Here is a 9,362-nt window from a genome sequence, read left to right on the forward strand (position 1 = left end):
AGGCGTGCTACATTCCACCTGGGCTAGCCACGCCGAGCCACGAAGGCTCAGCTTCTCCCTCGATGTCGCAGGCGCCACAGACCTGGGTCTCATCGCCTGCCCCACAATGGACACTGTACTGGCACAGGGGATCATGGACCAACACCACGACACGGTAACCCTGTCCCCTGAACCTCTTTTCACCAGCCCCAAAGAAAAGGCCCTTTCAGTGGCTGTCAAGAAAGCTTATAAATCAGCAGCGCTGGCGGCGCGCGCCATGAATATGGTGGCTATCCTCCACGGCTCGACAGCACAGCGCCTGAAGGAACTGAAGATGAAAGCCGAGTGGAAGGAGGACGCGGAGGAGCTGGAGGCTTTGCAGCAGCTCACAATCCGTGTTTCAGCCCACGCCACCGCTTGGATCGGCAGGTCCATGGCGGACTGCGCTGCTATTGAACGAGCGAGGTGGCTCGACCTCGCTCGGTTTAAATCCGAAGTCGCCGACGCGAGAAAGAAAGTGATGGCGCTCCCCCTGGATCCAGGGAACCTGTTCCTGGGGGCTTCAGAGTTTCTCCTCCTCTCCACGGAGTCAAGGAAGGCTCAGAGGGAGGCGGCCTCGGGCATGCTAGAGCCCCCCCCTCCCGCAGCATCCAGGCCCCGCATGGAGAGACAGGCTGCGAGAGGAGGTCGCTCCTCCTCCCGCCGTGGATCATCCGGCGCCTCCCGCTCTTCTTCTTCAGCCCCGGCGACCCAGGCAGAGAGGCCTCGCAGCGCGGGGAACAGGCAGGGGAGAGGCTCTCCTCGCCAGAACCCCACCCCCAACACTAACACCAGAGGCCCGCGCCGTGACTCAGGACGAGCTCGCCGTGGCGCGCGGGGCAAGTGACATTGTCCCTCCGGCGCAAGTGCCGGTTCCACCCCACCCCCATCCCCACGAGCGGAGTGGGTGGGAGTTAGCCCCCCAGTGGTTCTCACGGGGGAAGAGGACAGTGGATTTTCGAGGCTCGGAGGACAGGGTCGTGGACGGCTCCCCGAGCGAAAAAAAGAGACTTTGTACATTCCAAAACAAAGCTGTAAATGTGCCAATTTTTTTCTGTGCAAAAAGAAATAAATGTGCCTCATGTTACAAAACCTCTCTTTATTTCACCTGCCCTAGGGGGTTGGAGCAGCGTGGTCCCCGTACCGGAGGCCACTCTGCTCCAACACTCAATCCATAATAAGCCCACAATGCCTGGTTTGCCCGAGCGGGAATCCAGACATTTGTGGGATAAAAGATGTACATGCATTAAATCTTTTGAAGGTAATAGAAGAACCATTGACACTTTTGTCCACACGAGGGCGCACAAGCGTCAGTGGAAATACGTCACGCCAGTCAGGCCGGTTCAGCCTCCCGTCCTACAGGGGGCGCCAAAGCGCCACTGCAGGACGGAAGGTTTTTTACCAAAAGAAGCAGGAGGTCCCAATGATTTATCAGCACAAATGCACTGTGCCACGTCATCCCCCAACCCGCTCGCTCGGTGTATAGAGCAATGGAAGAAGTGTCAACCGAACCCTTGGGTATTACGCACAACACAGAAAGGTTACAGGTTGCAATTCTCCAGGAAGCCCCCAATGTCAGACAAAGTGGTGTTTACTCTGGCGAAGGGCCAAGCAGCCAGCACTTTAAGAGAGAAAGTTACCTCTCTTTTGAGCAAAGGCGCTATCAGAGAGTTACTCCCGAATCAGAACCGACTGGGTTTCTATTCGAAATACTTTCTGGTGAAAAAGAAGGGGGGGGGGGGGGTGTTCGACCCATTCTGAATCTGAAGGGTCTCAACAAATACCTAACGGTTTTCAACTTTCGAATGTTGACGACAGCGGGGCTGTTGCGGACGGTGCGTCAGGGCGACTGGTGGACGAGCATCGATTTGAAGGATGCTTATTTCCACGTTCCTATTTACCCTCCGCACAGGAAGTTCCTGCGCTTCGGATTCGAGGGGAGGGTGTACGAATCATAGACTGTATAAATGAGATGGACAAACCCCCTCCGCTGCTTTCTACAGACCGAAAATGAATCCTTTGCTGCAGACTGTGGCTCCGCCATCTTTCACTACGCGTCAGAATGAGTTCAGACCATTATTGGTTGGGTAACTTGTCAATCAAGAGCGGGGGGCGGGGAATGAATGCTATTGGTTGTGTAGCGTGTCAATCAAATCATCCCGCCCCTCCTAGAGAATAGCCTACTTTATCGTCAATTTTATAATAAATAGAACCATAATTTAGCAAAACGCATATCCTGATGATTGAAAGGAGACTTTAAACTAGCGACTGGAAGCATATAGAATTTATGACAATTTTTATTACAGTAAGAAAATCGAGTCTGAAAGTTGGTAAAAACCCATCGGCTTGCGTTAAAATAAATTCTTTCTGAACTCACAGGTCGGCACGGGTGAAACAGCGCCTCTCGCTGGACATTTACTAAACATCCGGGTTGGCCTCATAGTAAATATCTCAGCCTTGCCCCTTGGTACGAATACATGGTCCTCCCCTTCGGCATGTCCTTAAGCCCCAGGGTGTTTGTAAAATGTACCGACGCAGCCATAGCCCCGCTGAGGCGGATGGGAATCAGGCTGTCGACTTATATCGACGACTGGCTCCTGGCAGCAGGCTCGAGGGAGGAGGTGATGCGGCACACGGAGGTGGCGGTCTCTCACCTAACCTCGCTAGGTTTCATTATCAACACCCAAAAGAGCGTTTTGGTGCCATCCCAGCAGACCACCTTCATAGGGATCGCGCTGGACTCGACCACGCTCATGGCTCATCTATCCCAGGAACGGATACAGAGTTTTCTGGCATGTGTGAGGTCCTTCCACGTGGGGCGCCGTGTCAGCTACAAGCTGTGCAGGCAGGCGGCAGGTCTCATGGCTTCGGCTATACACCTGATCCGGCTGGGCAGGCTCCACATGAGACCATTTCAGAGGTGGATGCGGAATCTCAGAATTCCGCCCACCAGGGGTTCTCAGAAGGTTCTGGTGTCTCCACGTTGCATGGTTTCACTCAGACCGTGGTCACAAGCAGCTTTTCTGTCCAAAGGAGTCAGTATAGGTGCTGTATTGTCAAGGAAGGTCATCACTACAGACGCCAGCCTCAAGGGATGGGGTGCGGTTCACGAAGGCCGCTCAGCCAGGGGGGTGTGGGGCCTCAGTCTACAGACGGCCCACATCAATTACCTGGAGTTACTGACGGTGTTTCTAGCTCTCAAGCACTTCGAGACTCGCATCCGCGGTTGTCATGTCATGATCAGGACAAACAACACCACAACCATGAGCTATATCAACAAGCAGGGAGGCTTGGCCTCCCTGGGGTTGGACAGCCTGGCGTGCGAGATGACACTCTGGTGCGACTCGCGCCTCGCGTCGATAAGAGCGTCTCATATACCAGGCCTCTTGAACAGGGGGGCGGACCTGCTGTCCAGAGGCAGGCTGTGGTACAAGGATTGGTCCCTCAGTCCGCGGGTGGCGGACTTGATCTGGGCCAGGTTTGGCCGGGCCCAGATCGACTTGTTTGCCTCCAAAGAGAACGCGAAGTGTTCTCGTTTCTTCTCGATGGCGAGGGGGGACTTTTCTCTGGGTCTGGATGCCCTAGCACACAGTTGGCCGGACGTGCTGCTGTATGCGTTCCCGCCATTGGATCTGATCCTTCCAACGCTGGAGAGGGTCAGGCTCCAGGGACTGACGGTACTGCTAGTGGCCCCAGCATGGAGCGTTTGGAGGTCGGAGATAACTCCTCTCCTCTACGCCGAACCATGGCCCCTCCCCCTAGACAGGGACCTGCTGCGGCAGGGAGGGGGAGACATTTTTCACGAGCGGCCTCAGGACCTAGACCTGTGGGTTTGGCCCGTGAAAGGGAGACTTTGACTTCATGCGGCTTGCCTCCTGATGTGGTGGCTACCATCCAGGGGGCAAGGGCCGTTTCTACAATGGCCGCGTACGACACCAGATAGGACATGTTTGTGTCTTGGTGTCAGGAGCAGTCGCCGCCGGTGGTGGCTTTCGAGGCTCCGGTGCGCAGCATCCTCGTTTTTCTGCAAAGCAGGTTAAACCAGGGTTTGGCTTTTTCGACGGTCAAAGTTTATCAGGCGGCCATTTCAGCTTGCCATCAAGGTTTTGGTGACAAGACGGTTGGCCAGCATCCTCTGGTGCGTCGTTTTATGAACGGGGCCAGGCGGGCTAGGCCGGTTTCTAGACCGCTTTTTCCGACCTGGGACTTGGCAGTGGTGCTCGATGCACTTTGCCTTCCCCCGTTCGAACCTTTTGAGTCGGCGGTTTTGAAAATCGTTAGTCTCAAAACGGTCCTGTTGGTGGCTTTGGCCACCGCCAAACGGGTCAGTGACTTACATGCACTCTCGGTGAGCCCAGAATGCATGAGGTTCTCTGGTGACGACAAGAGGGTTTGGGGGGTGGTGACACAGGCCCCGGTGGAACTGGCGGCCTTCCATCCGCCTCCTTTTGCTTCAGCGGAGGATGGGCGGTTGCACTGTCTCTGCCCGGTAAGAGCCTTAAAACTCTACTGTCAGAGGACAGCGGCCGGCCGGTCGTCGACACAGCTGTTTGTCTCCTTTGAGGGTCAAAGGAGGGCTGTGGCCAAGGCGACACTCTCCAGATGGATTTTGGATGCCATTAGGCTGGCTTATGGCAGTAGTGGCACTCCAGTTCCGGAGGGCCTGAGGGCTCACTCTACTAGAGGCGTGGCTACGTCCTGGGCCCTCTCTAGGGGAGTTCCGGTCCAGGAGATATGCGCGGCTGCGAACTGGTCGTCCCTGTCGACCTTTGCGGCCTTTTACAGCCTGGACGTGGCGGCGTCTTCAATGGCGCACACGGTTCTGGGTGTGGCAGCTGTCTCTAGTTAAAAGGCGGGGGTGGTTGGACAGGCATGGTCCTGTTCTCTCTCCCCGGGTTCCTTTTTCCTCCTACAGTCCCCTGGGGACCACCGTGTGGTAGGGTCCTGGGGGAGGGGGACTCTGTTTCCTCGTGTTTGCTTATGGGACAGACTAGTGTCTGTTCATTAGTGGAATGAGGCAGATTTAGTCTGTCAGGGTTTCTTGTTGCTTTTGGTACAGACTAGTGTCTGTTCATTAGTGCAATGAGGCAGACTGAGTCTGTCAGGGTCTACCTTTTCTGTCTGTTTCCCGCACCCCGGCCGGTGGGCTGGGGCGCCCGTGAGGCCGAAGGTCACGCCCAGGGGGCGGGGCCTTGGGGCAGAGGGGCGTGCGGGACTGTGAGGGTTTGTATGACTATAGCCCAGGGGGGTTTATATATCCCATAAGTGAATATATCATGGAGTATTCGACTAGAAACTCGAGGTTACGTAGGTAACCCCGGTTTCTTTAGAATACGGAGTGATATATTCACCTAACACCCCTTTTTGTGCGCATTAGCGTGCAGAGAGCTGCTGTTAAAGAGGGCGTTTACTAGTCTCATGCCGGTTTTATACCCTTAAGCCGGTTCCGGACACGTGACATACCCGTCACAGCCAATGAATTGGCTCGGGAGTTTATGGTATGTACCTCTGTTGCATCGCCAGGGGGCGCTGATATCCCATAAGTGAATATATCACTCCGTATTCTAAAGAAACCGGGGTTACCTACGTAACCTCGAGTTCCCAGCGAGAGGGTGTTCAGCACAGTTGGGGGCATTTATGATGCAAAGAGAAGCTCACTTCTAGGTCACAATGCTGAAAAGCTCTGTTTCCTGTATTATAATCTGCCACTGCTTGAGTGGCAGTACTAGTTCATTTGAGATAAAGAATAGTTGACCTGAGCTGGCAAACAGCAACATGTTTTGTTTCTTCAACAAACGTATTATTTTGTAATGCAGCTTAGTAGAGACTGAGAACTGTTAATGGTGCCCCAGCTGCCAGACTGCTAAAATAGCAGGGTTTTGTGTGTTTTCATTCAACTTAAAAATAGGTCAATGCTGCAGAGTTGCAAACATACTGCAAGTTTACAGATAGTTTTATAACTTTTATGTTGAAAGGATTTTGCCACATGTGTAGTTTGTTTACACTCTATGCTGTAAAGAGTCAGGGTGCATTGCATAATTAAACCAAGGCAACATGTTTATGTTTTGATTTGATTTGATTTAATCCTTAAGCCTTTTTATGTGCCAAAACATTATTTATGTTTATTTGTATTAATGTGATTGCATTTTATTTAAATGTTCTCAATCTTGAATTCTGTCACTTTAATAAAAAAAACAAAGTTTTGAAGTTAAGTAATTTATTTATTTTTTATCATTTTATTTCATTACAAAATATCGGTCAAAAACATCGGCAATTGGTGGTCCAGTATCTCCAAAATCGGTATCGGCATCGGACCCACAAATCTGGCATCGGTCGGGCTCTAGACAATATTGAATCTGCAAATGAAATTGGCTCGGACAGTGAGGAGAATAGTGAAGATTTACTCATGACAAGTTTGAAGTATTGGGCAACAAACTATTCAGTCTCTCTGGTTGCACTGTCCTCTTTGCTGTCTATTTTGAAGACATTTCATCCCACCCTTCCTAAAGACGGAAGAACATTGCTTGGAACACAGAAACATTGTTAAAGGTGTACTTTCACGGTTGGCATGTTTGATTTTACCAGCAACCCTGACTACATTTAATTTACAGTTCAATATAGATGGCTTACCCTTATTCAAAAGTTCTAAACTTCAGTTTTGGCCCATACTTGGTTGTCTCAAATGTGATTACAGCAAGTCCCCATTTGTTGTTGGCATTTTTTGTGGTCTTAGTAAGCCAAAGAGTGTTTCTCAGTACTTAGAGCAGTTTGTCAAAGATCTGCTTGCTGATGATTCAGACCTGGCTTTGAGTAGATCCATCCTCCTCCTCCTCCCCCCCGCCGTCACTTCTCACTTTTGAAACAATGTCTAAACTTAACCCTAACCCTAACCGCACTAAGACTATACCTAAACATAACCCTAACTGCAAGCAACTTGTAAACTTGTTGTCGGCCGCTGGCGCCTTGCGGTACAAATTAAGTGATTCTCTCCAAACGTATAACAATACATTATTTTGTAGTTACTGAACTTTGGCTTTGTAGGGCAGTATGGGAAAAGGCTTGTATGAAGAGATCATTGGGTAGTTGTCATTTCAGCCATAGCCCTTTTAAGATGGATGGTGAGGTGCTGTACCCAGTAGCCCAGTTCCCCAGTGGAGGGACAGCAGTGGTTCTCAAGAGTTGGTATAGAGCCGAAGAGAAGATTCTGTTATGGCCCCCTTCTAAAATTACATTAACAAAAGCCATCAAAGAGAGAATGCAACCAAATGAAAAGTGGGCCGTCTACACGGATGTGCGCCTACTTACTAGCTGTGGTGAGTAATCTGTGCAAGACATACCGTGTTTGTGTATATATACCAAGGGGCAAGTCTTAGATATTTACGATGAGGCCGACAAAATGGCCAGAGTGGCGCTGTTTTACCCTGCGCCGACCTGCGGTGTCAGAAAGAATTTATTTTAACGCAAGTGAATGGGTTTTTTGACAAACTTTAGACTAGATTTTCTTACTGTAATAAAAATTGACATAAATTCTATATGCTTCCAGTCGCTAGTTTAAAGTCTCCTTTCAATCATCAGGATATGCGTTTTGCTAAATTATGGTCCTATTTATTATAAAATTGACGATAAAGTAGGCTATTCTCTAGGAGGGGCGGGATGATTTGATTGACAAGCTACACAACCAATAATGGTCTGGTCTCATTCTGACGCGTATTGAAAGATGGCGGACCTACAGTCTTGGTACAATCGGCTTCATTTTCGGTCTGTAGAAAGCAGCGGAGTGGGTTTGTCCATCTCATTTATACAGTCTATGATATATACACATATAGGAGACTCACACGTGACACATTATGATATTGTTGATCAGCTATTTTTGTGGAATGTTTGCTCATTTCCAAGTATGTACACTAAAGGACATGACCAGAAAATGGATGCCATGGTTAATTTATGGTACAAAACTAATCAAAGTATACAGTTGTACTTTGCTGTGACATCTTGTGTGCAGGTACATAAGAGTAAAATGTATTTGGATTAGGCTGGTAAATGGTAAATGGTGCATTTATATAACGCCTTTAACCAAGGCGCTTTACATAGATTGTGCAGTACATTCACCCATTCACACACCGATGGCGGAGGAAACCATGCAAGGCACCAACCTGCTCACCGGGAGTAACTAGGAGTTCAGAGTCTTGCTCAAGGACTCTTCCACAGTAACCCAGGGGGAGCCCGGGTTTGCACTGGGAACCTTCCGGGATCCTTCCTCGTTCCAAAGACTGTTTCTCTACCCCTGAGCCACCGTCGCCCCTGGCTGCCTGCCATCAGATGCAGCAGCATAGATGACAACTACAGATTCACATGTGCTTTTGCAGTTATGTCAATTTGCATTTTCCCTTGTACTTCTCAGAGAACCATGCTGAAGCCAAGCGGAGAGAGAAAAAAATATGTCACAACAGCGTGTCCTACCTCTGCTATAGAAACAGACGATGAAAGAGATCAGCAAGGGAAGAAGAAAAGAAAATCCAAGTAAAGTGATAACCTATTTTTCTCCCCTCAGCATTGTCATGATGGGTCCAGCTGAGTTGTCTAGATTTAGTCAGTACGTCTGTCCTTATGTTGACCACCACGATATCACACCAATCACAGCTCAGCTTATGTTGCCACATGGATTAAGTAAACTACACAGCTCAGAAAATGGCCAGAGGGCTTTGTATGAGACTGTAGACTTGGCTAACAAACATTATGACTACATTTCTGTCAATTGTATTTAGGCCAAATTCCAACTATGCCAACTCCGACTCTGATGACCAATTGAGTGCTGACAGTGACAAAAAACAACGGTTTGCAAAACCACCTCACTTGGATTTCCCAGGTAGGCCTATTGACTAAATGCAATGCATGTATTTTAAGGACCGTACCTATGTTCCCCGGGTCCTATGTTCCCCACTTTCCTAGGGAGAGCGGGGGGGGCAGCTGGAAATTACCGTGTGCGTCACAAAAGGGGGCGTTCAGAAGGCCAATCAGAGGCAGGTGGGGGCGGGACATCTAGATTCTGACAAGTCCTGGAAAAGACGCGCTGTGGTTGGCCAGTAGTCAACACGCTGTGATTGGCCAGTGCCCATTCCCCCCGGAAAAATGGTGGACACCATACCAAGCATGTCGCTCCAATGAACTGCAGAGGCCAATGAGGTATCTAGGTTTCTATATCTGTGGGTATGACACCATGCTCTTTCTGAATCACTAAAACAGGGCGCTGCAATGCACACATTGAGGAAGCAAAACTTAGGTTTTCACATCCTACAGCCCCAACCGGCCTCAAATCAGTTAATATAGGGATGCTGACTATAGGG

At 49.9% G+C, this 9,362-nt stretch overlaps 1 long non-coding RNA gene across 1 annotated transcript; it reads left to right on the top strand.

The window, feature by feature from the left end:
* The first annotated feature begins 6,796 nt into the window (after positions 1-6,796).
* Positions 6,797-8,885, top strand: LOC311058311. Its single transcript, XR_014602044.1, has 3 exons — positions 6,797-7,331; positions 8,420-8,538; positions 8,784-8,885. It is a non-coding gene; the product is annotated as an uncharacterized lncRNA (long non-coding RNA).
* The last annotated feature ends 477 nt before the right edge of the window (positions 8,886-9,362 follow it).

Source organism: Gymnoscopelus microlampas (genome assembly GCF_963454915.1).
Source record: "Gymnoscopelus microlampas genome assembly, chromosome: 13".
Classification (NCBI taxonomy): Eukaryota; Metazoa; Chordata; class Actinopteri; order Myctophiformes; family Myctophidae; genus Gymnoscopelus; species Gymnoscopelus microlampas.